General features: G+C 40.6%; 1 pseudogene; it reads right to left on the bottom strand.

Moving 5' to 3' along the window:
• Positions 1-265: 265 nt before the first annotated feature.
• LOC145391620 (uncharacterized) overlaps positions 266-19,350 on the bottom strand; it is a 93,034-nt pseudogene continuing 73,949 nt past the window's right edge.

The raw sequence follows: 19,350 nt of genomic DNA, 5'->3' as shown, positions 1-19,350 counted from the left end.
GCTAGAGTTGCTTTTGTTGCCATGAACCACGATATCAGGTATTGCTTCATGATGAATACAACAAACCGCTTTAATCCTCGGCCTACTTCAGTATGATGCTCGTATGATGATGGAAACGATAGACTTTGAAGCTGTATATAACTTTAACCATCCATCTGGAATGGTAGCAAACACCAGGATGCTTAAACCGCGTTCCACAGGGCGGTACACCACCGAAGACAACAATGAACACTAGCAGTTCTCGATAATCATCTCGAGGTTGGCTTTATTGCAACTGCATCATACAATGTGCTATGACCTCATCAAATTGCTCACTGTCAATCACCCGCATTTCCTCACTGTCATTGAAGGTCTGAAAGCGAGATGGCTCTGAGCTGCTTGAATATGTGGATGCCGGGACCAATAGACGGTCCAAGGCAAATGGCGAAGGACTTTTGAACAAGGATCTCAAGAATGTGATGCCGACAAGCCAGGTGGAGGAGATCCTTGTAAAACTGTTGTTGATTAAGGGTGCAGGGTTAGGCGGGTCGAAAATGGTTGAATATAATTTTTTAAATATTTGACTTGGCCTGTAGTTCAGAAACTTGTTGAATGTCGAAATAAAGACACTGTTAAAGTATAATATGAAATAAACAATATTTAGAGGTGCCACAACTCCTTTGATTGTTCTATGTGAATTGTCACAATAAAGCAGCTCGTCGCTGACTCATCATGACATACAGAAAATGACAAGTCACCCAGAACGCACCATGAGGAGGTGGCTGCATATAGAGTTCCACACCATGACCAGCCCATACTCTCTCCATTCTGACATTTACTTTCATTTGTAGTCTGACTTTGTCTCAAATTTGGGCATTAATCCTCTTGCATCAATTCTCGTACGGATAAATCCGTCACGTTCCTTCTCTCCACAAACCGAGGCAGAGGCTTCTGTGAATAACCTAAGATGCCTTTCTACTACCTGTGTATGAAAAGGATATCTCTTGGAAATAGCACACAATTTTTCTCCTTGTAGTACAACTTCCAGCTCAGCGACTGTTAGTTTCTTGGTCAGTGGTGGCTCATGTCTTGGATAATCTAGGAAGACAATCACGTCTGTGTAATCCTTGGCATGGAAGTTTAGTTTGGGTAGTACAAACTCTCTGGACCTTGAACTCGTTTCTGGTTGGTTTCTAGCCACCATGATTCTCTTGAAGGCCAGTTGCCTTATTTCTTTCCTGCTGTCAGAAAGCATAGCAACTAGGATATTCTCCTGGTGACCAAAATAAGCATTCCTCTGAATAACCGGATCTATCACTGACTTTAGATCATCCGACAAGTATCTTGAACTGGATTACCATGAACCGTAAGATTTCTGGTCCATGACTGTAAGATGACTTGCACTTAATTTCAAACCATGTTGGGGCATACACCTGTATAATGACTGTGGTTAAAGTAGTCAGTTTTTCGGATGGCTTAGCACTAGCTACCTAAAGTCTCAGGAGTCTATTAGCAGTTGTTAGCCACCTTGCATGATTTAACTCATGGATTGCGAACCACAGCTCAGGCTGAGAAGCGTCGCATTACGAGCCGCAGCTCAGGCTGGGAAGCATCATGTTGCGAGCTACAGCTCAGGCTGTGCTAACCTTCCAGTGACCGTGCATCACCGCTAACTACTCCACCCCTACGCAAACTTATGCATGGTTTTCTATGCAAATACAGAGATATATATATATTTTTTTCTCTAGATGATGCCCTGGATGTTTTTCTTCAGGTTTATAATAAACAAAAACTATTTTTTTCTCTCAGTTTTTGCCCACCAAGGGGTGGGATGAAAAAAGATAATTGGCCAATCCACGGGTTAAAGGACCAGGATTACGATGCTCAGGACTTACTGGACAAATTCCCTCGGATACAGCATTGCTCATCACTAGAAGATATCTTTGATATTTGCTTAGGCCAAGTCCATCACAGTTCAGTGGCATATTTGTGACTTTAACAGCTTGGTACTTGACGACAGGCATTGTTTCCCATTTGGACAGATTGCTGCCAATATGTCCATTGAGGTGGTTAGGTCCTTTAGTTCCTCTGTCCAAATGGTACAATAAATAGAGAAGGGGCAATTTATTGGCAGGTAGTGAACATACGAACCAGTGAAAGGGTCTATTGAAATTGCCTCCAGTAGTTTAATGACTTTTTTTTCTGCCAAAGTTAGTGACTGTTCCATCACATCCAGTGGCCTCAGACTTCCTCATGGCTGACATTAAAATTTCTTCAGCTGATGTATTTTCTGCCATCACTGGGTTCAATACTAACAAGGCATATGGGCCTGATGGAGTACCTCCTGTTGTCCTGAAGAACCGTGCTTCTGTGCTTACACCCTGCCTAGGTAAACTGTTTCACCTTTGTCTATCAAGTTGTACCTTTCCTTCTTGCTGGAAGTTTGCTCTCATTCAGCCAGTCCCATATAGAAGGGTGACCATCCCCAACCCTCTATCGTCCAATTGCTTTAACATCCTGTGTCTCATAAGTTTTCGAGTCAGTTCTTAAATGAAAAATTTTAAATCATCTTTCCTACCACAACCTTCTTTCTGATCGTCAGTATGGGTTCTGTCAGAGATTTCAGACTCCTGGTCATCCTCCTTTTGGGGCTTTGGCTAAAGCTTTGCCATTGCGCTTGACATCTCAAAGGCTTTCGATCGAATCTGGCATAAATCTTTAGTTTCCAAATTGCCCTCTTACGATTCCCATCATTCTATCGTGCCTTCATCTATAGCTTCCTTTCTGGTCGTTCATTAGCCGTCGTTGTAGACGGCCATCTTTCTTCTCCAAGATTTATCAGCAGTGGTGTTCCTCAGGGCTCTGTCCTATTATTCATCAATGACCTTCTAAGCTGTACATCTAACCCTATCCACATGTACGCTGATGACACCAACCTTCACCTTTCTATTCGGTTCCCGCAACGTCCATCTCAGCAGTTACTTCAACAAACAAGGGATGAGGTTATGGCACACCTAATGTCTGACTTGGCTCATATCTCTGACTGTGGTAAAAAAAAATTTTTCTTTTTTTTTTAATGCATCAGAGCCTCAGTTCTTACACCTATCAATCCAACAAAATCTTCCACAGGAGTACCCACTAATGTTTAATAACATTCAGCTTAATCCAGCATCATCCTTGAACATGCTTGGGGTTTCATTCACTCGGGACTTATCTCGGAAAGATCATATTACCTCTATTGTAGAATCTGCATCCAAGAGATTAGGTGTGCTAAGCCGACTCCGTTCCTTCTTTACCTCTGCACAGTTGTCGACTCTATACAGGGGTTTTATCTGCCCCTGTGTAGAGTACAACTCTCATGTGTGGGGAGGCTCCCCACATACAGCTCTTCTCAACAGGGTGGAGCCAAAGGCTTTTCGTCTCATTAACTCTCCTCCTCGTACTGGCTCCCTTCAACCTCTGTCTCTTCGCCGCACTGTTTCATCTTTATCTCTTTTCTATCACTACTTCAACGGTCACTGCTCCTCTAAACTGTTTGCTTGCATCCCTCCACCTCTACAACGGACGCGTAGCACCCGTCTAGCAGCAAACTCTCATCCCTTTTCTGTCCAACTCTCTAATGTAAGAGTTAACCGTTACTCCCAGTCCTTCATTTATGCAACAGGTCAACTCTGGAAACTGTCTCCCTCTGTCCGTATTTCCTGCTAGCTATGATCTCCAGTCTTTCAAACGCAGTGTGTCCAGGCATCTCGATATGATCCGATCCTGAATTTGGCTCTCTCTTGTATTTTGTTTTTTCTTGGAAGGAACAGTTTGCAGGCTCGTGGCCTTTGGTTCCTTCTGCCTAGCATAAAAGAAAAAAAAAGTCATCCATGTTAACTTTTTTCTTTCTTAAGATAGTCAATAATTCCAGTAGCTATAGTTAATGCATTCCCAATTTGAGGAATTAAATGACCAAGATATTTTGAATTTGGCTCAGCAATCAGTGTAATATGCTCCTCTTTTACATTAATGGTGTAATATCCACTTGTTTTCTTTATGTTTACTTTAGTGTCATCCTTTCGCACATCAAGATACAAGGCTTCTATTTCATTTTCCTTCCTTGTTTCATTCAAATCTTCCCTTACTTTGTTCCTCTGTCTCCTTAGCTTAGTTTTGTCTACTACAGTTGATTTTTCTTGAGGAGTAATGAAACCAAAATTTTGAACTGCAGCTGATGCTTTTCTTGCTCCTGCCCTATCAGAATTTCTAAACCTGTCACATGCTCTTGCTAGAGATGGTAGCTTAAATTCTGAGCTGGCTCGATTTAGGTACTCGATTGCCATCCTCAGCTTCGCATTCATAACCAGTCTCGCCATCATCTGAACTATCAGTAGAACTTTTATCACTGTTATCCACATATTCTGCTGTAGATGCCGATGGTATGTCGTCCCTCATGTACTTCTCAAGTCGATGTTTTTGTTGTTATTCACGTGCTGCGCGTTTCTGAAGCTTCTTAGAGGTTTGATAATAAAATACCTTGGATAACATCTTCCTGGAAGTCCGCTGATCAGTCAAAAAGGAACGTCCTTCAATTGGAACTTTACTATTCTTATCACAAGAACACGATGAGATGTCCTCACTTACAAGCTGCAATGTCGAGAAAATGTTAGTTTTTGCTTGTAAAATCCTTCAACTTGCCTTCAAAATCTTTCCGTTTTCGGTCAGTTTCATAATTTTTCTGTAATTCTCGTGACACAACTTTCGCAAGTATTTGCTGTTGTGAGATTGTAGAAATCAAAGTTTTTATCCATATTTCCCTCACTGCTGTTGCCACTTGTTTCGCTACTTCGTTGGCAGCTGGTTCCTTCTTTCCTTCATTTTTCCGAAGAAGAGTTGCTATGATATGTAGGTAATGTTCAATAACTTCATCATATGCAGGAAGTTGGGTTTCAGTAAACTGCCTCTCCAAAAAGTGAGACAGCTGAAATACTTTTTCTCTTTACCTCCTTTTCAATTATCACTGCATTAGCAATGTCTTTTAGTTACTAAGAATGTTCTGTACTCTTAGATATCAGTATACTTTCACAAGTCACTACCTTTACCTGTAATGCAATAGACAGCAGATCAATGTAGGGCACTGCGTAAAAACAAATTCACACAAAAAAAAAAAAATACAACCTCTACACTCTAATATGTCTAAGACTTTACGAGTTTATTCATGATACTTATGGCGTCAAATAACAGATGCTATACGGCTCCTCTAAATATTTCTGGATAAAAAAATAAAAAAAACTTTGTTTAGAATTTTAACACCCATTCACATATTTCTCTAGCACAGGCATGACAATTTTTTTTATATTTCGACTCACCCTAGTGCAAGCCCCTGCCCACAATCCGGTATTTCTGGCATTGGTGCCGAATGCCATTCCTACCACACATTCAGTTCTATCCCAGTCATTCAAAGTTTCAGCGATGATATTGGCCATGACCATTCGTGTCCCTGATTCCAAACCGTGTACATTGAAAAGGTTTGAATTTCCATCACCTGAAACGAGAATTGGAAGGCATTCCGTGACATTTGCTTCTGTTATATCGGGAATTAGTTTTTCATCACAGTACACTACAAGTGGCACAGCTGGATCAAATGATTTCTTCAACCATTCTGCAGATTCCCTCCGACTCTGGTTCGATATCGGCGGATACTTTGCCTGTTAATAGTATACATTGTTGGATTGTGTCAACAGGCAGAAATGGTCGCAGAAAACAGATGAACTGCAGCACGGTCTGAAGTCTTGGTCTTATCTAAAGCAGCAGCATCTGGAAAAGTGGCAACTATTTTCCGCGCTCGTTGGCGTTTCAGAGGAGGAGCTGCAGTAGAAATGGATGAACCTGCTGTATCTGTATAATTGTTACCTGTTTCGTCATCACTGGTTGCGCTTTCCCCCAGTTGCACTATTTCCTCTCTTACTGCCTGATGACATTCTTCACGCTTTCTCCTCTCCTGTTCAGTCTGTTCTCTCTCTCTCTCTCTCTCTCTCTCTCTCTCTCTCTCCCTCTCCCTCTCTCTCTCTCTCTTCGTTCTTTCCGGTGGAGTTTGACATCAGTACCCAACATAGAGCCTCGCCTCCCTATCTCCCTCTGAGCCACAAGAAACTCCTTAACCTCACAATTTTTGATGAGCTCGAAAGCATTCACATGTGCTGTGTAAAAGGGATCTTTCATCTGTTCTTGGAAGTTCTTTCTCTTCTCCTCTCATTCTGTGTTCCAGCTCTTACTCATCTCAAACTTTCTTCATTCTTTATAGAGATTCGATTTGGGGGATACAGTTCCGTGGCTCAGATGCAGGTATGCGAGCTCTCTCCTGGAATCCCCCTAGTTCTTCAGAGAGAACACATGCTGAATCTCTCAATGTTTCGTGTCTTTGTTCGCATCAGGTAGAAAAGTCGTGCTAACACTTCTCCACAAGGAGGTAACTTACTTCCAAGTAGCCTTGCACTTGGTTGGCCAACAACCCAGGCTGAGATGTGGGCATCATCCAGCCCTCTTGAGTTATAAGAAGAGGGTGGATGACTCCGTCGCTGATACCTGTTCAGGATGCAACTCAGCACCCCATACTATTAAGCACATTATGGAAGACTGCATTACACAGAAGCTCCTGTGCCAAAAACACAATATACACTCCTTGAGAGCTCTGTGGGAAAGCCTGGTCTCGGCCGTGGCCTTTCTAAGGGACTCGGGGGTGTTCGGCCAGACTGAATAGGGAACAACCACTACTACTACTACAACACAGATCTTGGTTTTGGTCTTGCTTTTTATCACTGGCACTGACAATTTCACTTCAGTTATAGTAAATAAGTGATTAATAACAACTCAAAAGACACATCCCTGACAAAAGAAACGGATATATATATATATATATATATATATATATATATATATATATATATATATATATATATTACTCTCATACCACTGCTGGTGAGTAACTAGCTTTAACCTGGATACAGGAACTTACCTGAGTTGTTTCAAACGCGAGAGGGAAAATCGTGACCCTCTGAAGGTCACAATACCTCCCTTTTTTTTTTTTTTTTTAGTTTGACATAGACTAGATTGAGCGCACTGAGTAATCGTCTGTTTATTTATATATTTATTGTTATATTTTTTTGTGCCTGCCCTCCTCTCTTCCTATTTCTCCCATCTTTCCTGTCACTGTTATTGCTTTTCCTTCCTTTACAGGTGGCTTTACATTGAGTGACAAGCCAAATGGTTTCCTGTAAGCCAAGAAATCATTTACAACGCTGGGTGGTAACTATTTAACCAAACCATACGTGCTCCCTAGGTCAACTAGTGGGTTGGTGGAGGGTTAGTGCCCCTCCCCGTAAAACAAATAACTAAGTCACATGGCCACCCCTTACGGGATTATGGCGTCTGGCAATAAATAGATAAAGTTATTCTTATTTTCATTTTCGCATTTATTTGTGTTCTTCTTCTTGCTAACACATATCGGCCAGGTAAAACCAAAATCTTTCATGCTGTCTTTCACTTCACCTTTCCGTCTCGCTCTTCGCTTTATGGTACGTTGGTTGAGGACAACCCCAGTAATGAACTCCAGTTATCAGTTGGTGATTTGATTCGCTGAGGGAGAGGTTAGGTGGCCGATAGTGTTCATACTGCTACCAATAACCCACCATGGTTAAAACAACTCTGCTACTTAATTCTAACTAATGCCAGATGCTTATCACTTAAAGCAAGTGAAATGAGTCTGAGTGTTAAGACTGTCATCATTAACATTTTTATAGCCAGTACACTTTAATATTGTACGCCACACACCACCACGCAGTTTTATTCATGTAAGAGTTAGCATTCGACCCAGAAAGTCTTATTACTATTACCTTATCTTCAGTCATACAGATAGCCATCAGACTTAGCTTTCTCTGCAACAAACAGCCTTGAAAGGACCATTAAGTCGGTTTCTCTTTGCTTCCCTTTGTACTTCTTTATACCATTAACCATCTCATAATCTGTAAAACTCTTATGTTCTTCTCCAACTGAGGCCAGACAATTTAATCAAACCAAAGGTGATTATGGAAACGTGAGAGTATGAATATTCCATTACTGTATAACCTCCTGAATACTCTTACACTTCATCTTTCCGTTTCATTTTTCATCTTCCATTGCTGATTTCCTCAAACATCCCTATAAATATTCATTAAGCACTGAATCGCCTTTTTTCATTAATAACGAACTTCTTTTTTAATATGTTGTTTTTACCAAATTCTTCCATCTTTTAATGAGTTTGTTTAACGAATTCTTCAATCTTTTATCGTGTCCTTCTACTAAGATCTTCCATCTTCTTACTAATTTCTTTCATCTATTGCTGTGTTCTTTTTGCTAAATTCTTCTATTATTATGTTTTTTCATTAAGCTCTTCCATCAGTTAATGGGTTCCTTTTAATAAATTCTTCCATCTTTTAATGTGTCCTTTAACTATGATCCTCAGCATCACTAAATTTTTCTGGCTTTTATTTTTTAAAATAAACTTTTCAATCTTTTAATGTGCCGTTTTACTTTGATCTTCCTTCTTTTACTAAATTCTTCCATCCTTCATTATGTTATTTAGCTTAATTCTTCTATATACATTAATTATATAACTTTCCGTGACCGTCTTCGTCTTCCATCTCTGGGATATTTTCGCAGCTCAAAAAACTCCATTATAAATTCAAATTACTTTTCCATCTTTCATATTCCTCTCTACTAATTCTTCTATAAACTTTTCCACCACAATAATCCTTCCATTTAATATTCCACCTCACCCTTCCATATACAGTACACTTCGACCATAACAACTTTTCATTTAATATTCCACCTTACATTTTCATACACTCTTCTACCATCGCTATCCATCATTTTATTATTCCACCTAACATTAAATATTCTACCTTACCCCCCAATATACTCTTCCAACATATCTTTTCATTTTATATTCCACTTTACACTTCTATATGCTCTTCCACCATATCCTACAACTTAATATCCGTCTTACCCTTCCCTATACACTTCATCGCTTCATTCCATTTGCTATTCCACCTTATCCATTCATATTACACTCTTCCGCTTTGTCTTCTCATTGAAACACCCACTTTGTCTTTCACTGTATGTTTCGAGTTTCTTTATCCACCTTACTCTTCGTCTCGCGTCTTTGATTTCCTCCGCTCATGCCCATAAATATTCATCACTGAAACACCTCACAGATACTCGTCTGCATTGATCTTGACATGGCCAGTAATTATGCCACATAATGCCTACACTTTACTGGTGCTTGATGTGAGTTAAGCACAGGATAATATCCGCTAATAACCTTAATGCTACCCCACCCTCCCTTCTCCCCCTGCACCCTGACCTCCCAACCACCCCTTCTCCCCCTGCACCCTGACCTCCCAACCACCCCTTCTCCCCCTGCACCCTGACCTCCCAACCACCCCTTCTCCCCCTGCACCCTGACCTCCCAACCAACCCTTCTCCCCCTGCACCCTGACCTCCCAACCACCCCTTCTCCCCCTGCACCCCGACCTCCCAACCACCCCTCTATCGACTCCTCGACCTCTTTCTTGGACAGTCGGGGAAGAATTTAATTTGATATTCCACTGCGTCTACATCAGACTTATTGCATCTAAGTTGATGTCCTCATTTTACAGTTAGTTGGCCTGATTTACCTACGCACAGTCAGGAACAAAAACTGGCCAACTGTCCTTCATTATGTGCTTCACACTGCATGTGTGTCCGCCTCATTTCTCCGTGAAGCATCATAACAAAGAAAACCATCCACGAGCAGGAAAAAAAAATGTCTCTCAACTTAGCCACAAATTCAACAGGCGAAAATGACAAGCAACAGAAATGATATATTAAGTCGCAGTCCTTGCTCTCCCCTCTAATTGTGGGAATCGGGGGTGTAGTGGTTATAATGACCTGCCCGCAGTTACAAATGCACGAAGTCCACTTTTTCTTTTGTGTGTCGGTATTATAGGTTAAGATAAGGCCATGACAAAACATAAATTTTTTGCTTTGTTTTACCCCACCCCTGTCCTAAACACAACACCCCTGTTTCCGACCCCTTCCCTACTGTACTGATATATATATATATATATATACACACACACACTGACTGATTACCAGTGTGAAGAACCTGCAGCTTCTAGTATTCAGTATCGAATTCGCTCTATTTCCACAAAGACAAACAAAATTGTCTGGAGGCAGCAACAATAAAATTGAACACAACAGAACGTAGACAGAGATGACACATGTGTCAAAGTAATAAAAATACCTGTATTTTGACCATTCTTCAGAGTAAAACAAGAGCTAAACAAAATAACCAGACAGATGGATGACCAGTGTCACGGTCAAAGAAAAAAGCTCTTTTCTTCTTCAAAATCACACTGACAATATTTCCACAACATTAATGAAATGGTATATTTGGCAAATCAATGTGAGAGGATTTAGTATGACTGATTTAATAAGCTGATTTTTTTTAAAGGAAAGCTTGAAACCTGAATGAATTGTGATATGATTTGTTTAACGTTTCCATCGTTAGTTGCCTGATGTCTTATTTATGTGACCAAGTAATTGCAAGGATGTTATATTTTTTAAGAAATCTTCTTACATGTTGGCAATTTTATTCCAATTAGGAATTATTTCTCTTAAAGGAACGAATAAAAAGTCTCCAAAAGATGCTGTTTAGCTTGTGTGTGTGTGTGTGTGTGTGTGTGTGTGTGTGTGTGTGTGTGTGTGTTGCAAGGGTTAGATATAGCCTTCATTAACGGTGTCATTACAATAGGTCTCCACAAAGCTGAATAAAACTGTCAAGGAAGCAAGAATATACTACAAATATACATCCGCGATCTGTAGGCGTTAGCAAATACACACGATATGATTTTTTCCGACGAGGATTGTATGTTTTCACACCTGTCTATTTGTTTCTCTGTTAGCAAGATTACTCAAAAACTAAATGAGAAATGTGGACCAAATTTGCTGGGTAGATAGGCCATGTCCCAGGGAACAATGTATTACAGATCCTGGATCCGGAAAACATTTTTTTTTTTTTGTGAAACACTAACCAACGATAAGATAACTTAACCCATTAAAAAGGGTGCTTTGGAAATTACGTTGCCCTTGTCGGAGGGATTCGCTCCACTGAGTGCCTCTCAAGTTTCCATGGTACGTTTGTCGCCGTCTGGCCACTACTGTCGTTTTTCAGCTGGGAACAGACTTCCCGTAGTGAAAGAGATAAAGGCCTCCCTTATGACTTTGTTAATTTATTCCAGTTACCACCAGACTTTATTCATCCAGCCATCAATCATCCAAACCTGTTCTGCCTCTGGAATTACCAGAAGTACCCTGTAGAGTTAAACAAGGTGATATCGTAGTCAAGGGTTTCCTGAAGCTGAGGGGCCACCTGTCCTGTCTCATCAACTTTTCACTGTTTCATTATTCTGAGCTTCACCTGGTCGCAAAAAATACAGGTGTGATGTCATTGCCTGGTTAAATTAAGTGTCAGGCGTGGTATTACTGTTCCACCTGTGATCTTCACCTGTGACCTGTAACTGTAATAGCACTTGTAACTCACCTGTTCTGCACACCCTTTCCACACACCTGTTCTACAGATCTGTTCCACACACCTGTTCTATTCCTATCATCTGTTATACATATGTATAATCTCACCTGTAACTTCAGACCTGTCGCCCACATGTAAAGTTGCAGGATTAGATAAGTTAATCAGAGAAATTCTTAAGCAACTAAATAGATAAAAAATGATGTTCATCATTATCATCAATATCATCATCATCATCACCTTCACCATCATCATCGTCACATCATCACAAAAGTAGGACAACTCTCGCACTTCCCCTCCTCCCCATCATCATTATTACCACCATACTGCCAGTCACAAAAGCGCTTATTAGAATCCAGAAACAAAAAGAAATGAATACAGTGTACAGTTTTCACCATCACCATCGTCCTCCTGTTCTTCCTGCTCCTCCTTCTTATCATCATCATCATCATCATCATCATCACCTGTACCTTGTTCCAGAAAGATGAAGAACAATATACAAAAGTAAGAGAACTATCATAAGAATGCCCTGGGGAGTGAAAATGTAGAAATCCGAATAACAGCATGTAACTCATTATGTGCGCACGGCAAGAATTATATGAGTTCTGACTCCAACAGAGAGAGAGAGAGAGAGAGAGAGAGAGAGCGTGTGCATTTGCGTGTATTTGTGTGTGTGTGTGTGTGTGTGTGTGTGTGTGTGTGTGTGTGTGTGTGTTTGTGTGTGTGTGTGTGTTTTAAGGGCAATGGATCGGAGGAGAGGATTGACTGATTGATTGGCTGAAACATAACTTGCGCAACGGCCAGGGTCATATGCCGCCGGACACAAACTGTAATTAAACAAAACATTGGCTACAACAAAACACTAAAAAGGAAGGAAAGCACACAAGAAAAAAATGGGGAAAATCGATTGAAAAGAATTAAAAAACAGTCTTGGAAAGCAGCCCGGCCTCCTTCACGAACAAGAGGGTTCCCCCTTCAATAAAACAGGCATCCTCACCAAGGACAGACGAAAGACAGTATGCGCCATCTTCAGCCCGGTGGCCAAAGATGTATCGGCGGCGTAAATGCCCAAAGATTCGGGCACTCCACGGAAGAAGAGAGGAAATCCATCAGAAGCTATGTTCGTTAAAGTAGGAACCAACAGTCATATACCGTAGTTCATTGACAAAAAGCAGAGTAATAAGTTAAAAGGAAGACACTTTACATAACGAGAAAGATAACTTTGAAAGTGTGAAAGACTTGAAAACAGATTACAGTGAAGTAATAGTTCCTCATCTATATATATATATATATATATATATATATATATATATATATATATATATAACAGTGGTGGGCACAGCTAACCGAAGATTTAGCTTCGATGGCCGATAGTCCACTAACTCAAAAGTCAACTCCGATTGAGCTAAACCGATAGACTGCCGCAAAATATAGCGGAAGCTAACGATTTTCGATAAACAGCTAACTTTCACTATTGGGATTTCAATTCGGTTTGTTTATTTGGCTCTAAAACCCTTAAAGAAAAACTCCTAGGTAGTTGAAGTTTTAATATCTTGTAGCCTAGACATAGAACTTTAGAAAAAGGTAAATCATGCCAGGATAAGATCTTTCAGATGATGATCAAAGCTTTTATATTTTATAGTGCAACAAAGACCCAAACAAGTCATACTCATCAAGGCTTGTAAGATCTTTATTAAGCATGAGTTACAACTTTGATCATGACCTCCTAGTACTGATGAAAACTGAAAACCTTCCCCAAAAAATAATTATTAATAAGAATTTATTCAAATTTACACAATTCATGGATTCAAGAAAGTAAGATCAAGGCATTTATAATATAAATTGCAAAGAACCAAACAATTCAGACTCATCAGTGCCTGTAGTTATTGTTATTAATCCAGCCATTCACTCTGTCTTCTCTTTCTGCTCCTTCATGGACTTCTCCATTGCCTCCACTTGATGCTGGTTTCCTTTCATAAATATCAGCCTCTCAAAGTTGGCATCTGACAGGCTGGCTCTCTTGGCCCTCAAGATGTCTTTGCCTATGGAGAAAAGGCGTTCAACTGCAGCGCTAGATGGGATAGGTGTGTTGTACTTCACGAACAGGTCGATCAACACTTGCTCATCCAAGACGGCTGCGTCAGTCAGGACGACATCCATTGAGCGGGAGCTGCGGGATTTCAGCCATCTTTTCACTAAGTTCTGTGACCTGGATTTCAGGGACTTGTTGCTCTTTCTTCTTTCAGGTGGCTACTGGACTTTCTTTAAGAAATTATCATATCTCCATCGCTGGTACTGCTGCTACCGGCCTCTCCATCCTCCCCGACTCTCAGGGCTTCCTCCACGGCAATCTCCATAGCCCTGGTTACCTTGCTGATTTGGGTGTGATCATATTTCTCCAGACAGAACAGACGAAACTTGGGGTGGAAAGCAGATGCCAGCTTGCACTACTGGTCATCTAGGGTAGGCCCAAACCTTTTTGTGATGCCTAAAATCATCGCATCTACCAAAGGATTGCAGTACTGGAGGCCATTGGACTTAACCTCATTCAGCATCATCAGAATGGTTGCTATAGTTGGGAGAAGGCTCCCGAGATAGGCCTGTTTCTCCCCCTGAATCGTATCCAAAGCCCTGGCAACAATGGACATCACGTGCACATATTCCTTTAGGAAGGCAACCTCAGAATCAGTAAAAGTCGACAGCTTTAGCTGCGTCATCACCCTGTGAACAGCTGGTCTCTTCTTCACCAACAGTCCATTAAGGACAACAATCGAGTCATAGATTTAATTCCATCTGGTACTGTTGAGGACCACCAGTCTCCTCCCTAACTCTTCCAGAATGGTGTCTGCCGACACTGTGCTGCGGCTCTGCTGGTTCCATAGTGCCTGTGCCTTTGAAATGGCTTTTCTGTAGGCCGTCTTGAAATGAATGTTGAGAAGTGCCTTATCAGCATCCACGGTGGCTATCAAATTTAAGGTGTGGGCTGCGCACCTCATATGCGTTGGCAGGATGTGGGCACTCGACTCTGCCTTGTCAAGCTTCTCATCAAAGGCAGGCTGAATAGAGATGCTCTTTATTTGAACCTCTTCATCCACAGCCCCGTCACTGGGATCTTCATCCTCCATGCGCTCCATGTCTAAATCAATGGAAGGCTCAGGAATGTCTGGCAAAGAGTTCAACTTCTGTGCCAAACTGTACAAATGCCTTGACAAAGTTGCTGCCATTGTCTGTTGTGGTCCTGGTCACCTTGTTCTGCAGGTGAAACTTGTAGTGGATGTCCACCATGGCCTCAGCGAGAACATCAAAGGTGTGATGCCCTCTGAGCCGAAACCAGGCCAGAACTGCATACTGTCTCATGCGGGTTTTGGGGTCCAGCCAGTGCACCATCATTCCCAGATAGGATTTGTTGTGAGCCGACCAACAGTATGCGGTAGTTGCCACCCAGAGGAATCCCGCAGCAGCCTGTAATTGAAAATTATAAAATGTAAAGAGTAAGAAGATATGTTGTAAAAATAAAAATAAATGATTGAGTAATAGCTAGTGATGCTGAAATACTGTACTATACATTAAAGACTGTCTGTAAAACTAACTTTTTTCATGAAAAAAATTAGTCCTTAATAACTGAAGTAAATTTTGTATTAAACATTACAAAGTCTGTCATTAATGGAATTATTGTTATAACTCTCTCTCTCTCTCTCTCTCTCTCTCTGTATATATATATATATATATATATATATATACACTACATTTAAAATATGTGCAATAGTGACAAACAGGGCATAGTGTCTGCTCACTTGTAATTAACTGATGAGATGTGACTTGAAATTTAAAGAAAATATATACATATATCATCAAAAAAAAAAAAAATGGAATTACCTATATGTTAAATAACATTCATACCTGATAAGATATTCCTCCAGCTGCTTATGCCTGTCCGAGATCCTCCTGACCAGGGTGCGACGGGACATTGATATCTTACTAGGGTTCAGTGTCTTGATCAGGCTGACAAAGGTGGGGGACTCCACTACATGCAGCGGCAACATGTTGCAGATGAATGCTTCCCCAATCTTGGTGTCAACCACAGATTGAAGGCCAGCAGTGCCAGCAGCTACTTGGCCAAATGCCTCGTAAATTAAGGGCTGGCATATTCTCTTTGTAGTTGGAGAAATGTTACTGCCACTGCTACTTTCCAAGGATTCCCTGCGTTTCCCTCGGGAAGAGCCTGCCTTGATCCTGTCCTCAAGCTGGCAATAATGAGGCTGGTGGCTCTTCTTAATATGGGACTTCAAGTTGTGGAGGCTCGTCTGAGATTATATATTTTCATATATACTGAATGTCCAGTCTTTCAGAGTTCAATAAATACCTTCTAAATAAGAAATATAAAGAAAACAATGCATACAATTCAGGGTCCCAAACCATGAGGCTGAAGAAACCTGTCTGAAAATGTAGGCCAGTGGTTCTTAATCTGGGGGGCATGCCCCCCTAGTTAGGTGTCAGTAATTTCAAGGGGGGACGCGAGCCCTTGGGAAAAAGCAGGAATTTTTCTAATTATATTTGTTATTCTCTTAACCACGGAATTCACGCTCAATAAAGAGACTAATATTTTTTTTTCATTTTTCTTTAAAATCTTGGAGGGAATTGCATTAATTGATGCAAGGAGGGCGTGCAGCGAAGGACCAATTCTTAGAGGGGGCATGGTACTAAAAAGGTTAAGAACCACTGATGTAGGCTATCCCTAAATTTCTGGTTCACAACAGTTAAGGTAATGGGGTAATTAATGGAAAGTAATTTAGGAGACATATATATTTTTGAACACTGACAAGTTAATAAATGAAAAAGTTTTCTCTTCATCCTAAATCCCAAACGAAAGTTTTAAATTTAATATGGCACCCTGTAGGCTGTTAAAGATGTCTACATAAATGTGTATTTTGGGCGGTACATACCTGAAGCTCAAGCTGCCGGTGCTCTTCTCGTTCTCACCTTCTGGCAGATATAGAAAATATTGACTTAGGTGGGGCCATGGATGAGAGTCGAGATAGCATGGCTGGCCGGCCTGGCCCTCAGCCTGAGTCAGTTTCCTCCGTCCTAAAAATAGATGTTGGAGACTCCTCAGCATACCCAGGATCATCAGGACAGTTATGTCCTCACTTAAGTCTCTTTCCATAGCAAAATCTGGTAGTCGCTGTAGATGACACTGACACAGGAGTGACGGATACACGTGTTTAGTCAACACAGGTTAAACACTGTTTACTTTCACACTAATCCGCGCGCAATCTAAGCAGGGACTGTAATTATAAATCTGTCCCTCTGTGCGGGATTATTAGTATTAATTTATTATTATTATTATTATTATTATTATTATTATTATTAAGTTTCTACTATTCATCACAAACAAACCAAAGTCAGCATGGCTTGTACTGGATGTAGACTCGTCAGTATCGTTAGCGGACTCGAAGTTAGCTGATTAGCTGAAGCTAATATATATATATATATATATATATATATATATATATATATATATATATATATATATTGTTACGGAACAGAGAAAGATAATGTACACATTAAGTGAGAATACTAAGAGTCACTACTGTAACGTAAAGTTCCAGGTTCAAAACAAAAGAGTTAGGTAAAATTACAAGTTAAAGTTTAATGCTCAAACTAACAACAAAACATTCAGGACTCATAAGGATAATGTAATGGCAAAAAACGGGTTAAATATATGGTTAACTGCAATAGCCTCTATTAACACGAAATTAGCAAGAGTAAATATATCTAAGTCAGCCCTAATAAAATGAAAATACACTGGGTAATGCTCAGTTAATGCAAGATATAATATTACAGATACAAAATATTATCTAAAATGACTGACAAAAAGAAACTTACATGAATTACAAAAACCTCACTAGGCCTACAAATTAACACCTTACGCTACACAGTACAAGGAAAAATGCAATAACAGTTATACTCAAATTACACAGCTGCTAGATGGTTGCAGACTTCCTGAGCACTCACAATAATAACTGTACAGGGGAGGACAGAGATGTGAACAAACTGAGGAGTAGATCTAAGTGGCAATAATGCAGTGACTGAGCTCATTATATAGGGGCCAGCAGAGCTTGATACAACTTGTAAGAAGGACGCGCAAATGAAGCCATGGGGACAAAGAGTTGACAATCCTGCCCTGAACAACAGAAAGAACGACTTACTCTACTATAAGGGAGGAGGGGGGGAGTGAGGTAGAACACGCTCGTGATCAAACATGCAGCATACTGTACGTTAGAATTACACAAAGGATGATGAAATCATAGGCTATGTAACACCTCCCCACAAAGAAAAAGAAATTTACAAAGGAAATTTCTTATTACTCTAAAACAATCTGTCTAAAGTCTAGATAAGCAATCTGCAATAACATTTTCTTTCCCCTTGACATGTTGTATGTCTAATGAATACTCCTGAAGAAGTAGACTCCATCTTGTCAATCTCTGATTTTTATCTTTAAACTTACTAAGGAATTTCAGTGGGTTAAGATCGGTATAAATGACTATGGGGTCAAAACCAGAACACAAATAAAATGAAAAATGCTGTAAACCCAAAATCAAGGCCAAAAGTTCTTTCTCAATAGTTGAGTAGTTCTTTTGAGGTGGAGTGAACTTCTTACTGTAATAAGATACAGGGTGTCCAATACCCTGATCATCCTCTTGCAGCAAAACAGCCCCAGCTCCTGTATCACTTGCATCAACAGACATCTTAAAAGGCTTAGCAAAATTTGGAGTAGCGAGCACTGGCTGACTTAATAGGATAGCTTTAAGTTTGTTGAAAGAGGATTCACAGTTATCGGTCCAGACAAATTTAACTCCCTTTTTCAGTAGGTCTGTAAGTGGTGATACGAGAATAGAAAAGTTAAGAACAAATCTCCTGTAATAACCTACCATTCCCAAAAATCTTTGTAGCTCTTTCCTACTTTTAGGTCTGGGAAGATCACTTATAACCTGAACCTTAGCTCCTGGTGGTGCAACATGTCCATCACCAATTACATACCCAAGGTACTGAACTTTAGCTTGACCAAACTCACACTTTGATAAATTAGCTACAAGATTAGCATGAACCAAACGCTCAAGAAATTTTCTGACATGGCATAGGTGATCTTTCCAGTTGTCACTGAAGATTAATACATCATCAATATAAACAACACACCCTGCCAAACCCTCTGTTACAACATTCATGAGCTTCTGAAATGTGGCTGGTGCATTCTTCATACCAAATGGCATTACAGAACATGCAAAAGTCTTTCCTAGTGTTACAAAACATGAGATCTCCTTAGCACGTTCAGTCATAGGTACTTCCCAGTATCCCTTTAACAAATCAAATTTACTTATGTACCTAGCCTTTCCGATCTTGTCTATGCAATCTTCCACACGAGGGAGAGGGTAAGTGTCTGTTTTAGTTATCTGATTAACACGTCTGTAGTCAATGCAAAGCCGCTGTGACCCACCCGGCTTAGGGACCAGAGTGACAGGAGAACTCCACTCGCTCTGACAGGGCTCAATCTTCTTGTGGTCCAAAAGGTAGCCAAGCTCCTTCTGGATGAGAGGAACTTTCACTGGGTTCACACGGTAAGGAGGCAGTTTAATTGGCTTTGCGTCTCCAACATCGACATCATGCATCAACACAGTGGTTCTTCCTGGAGTGGCACGGAACACTTGCGGGTACTCCTGCAGTAATGCCGAAAACTCCTGCCTTTCCTCGGGAGCTAGATGAGAAAGCTTAGTCTGGAGATCATT

Source organism: Coenobita brevimanus, chromosome 19 (assembly GCF_032717465.1).
Source record: "Coenobita brevimanus isolate Jiangsu-jjx chromosome 19, ASM3271746v2, whole genome shotgun sequence".
In the NCBI taxonomy this organism is placed as follows: Eukaryota; Metazoa; Arthropoda; class Malacostraca; order Decapoda; family Coenobitidae; genus Coenobita; species Coenobita brevimanus.
This window is presented reverse-complemented; position numbering and strand designations above follow the sequence as displayed.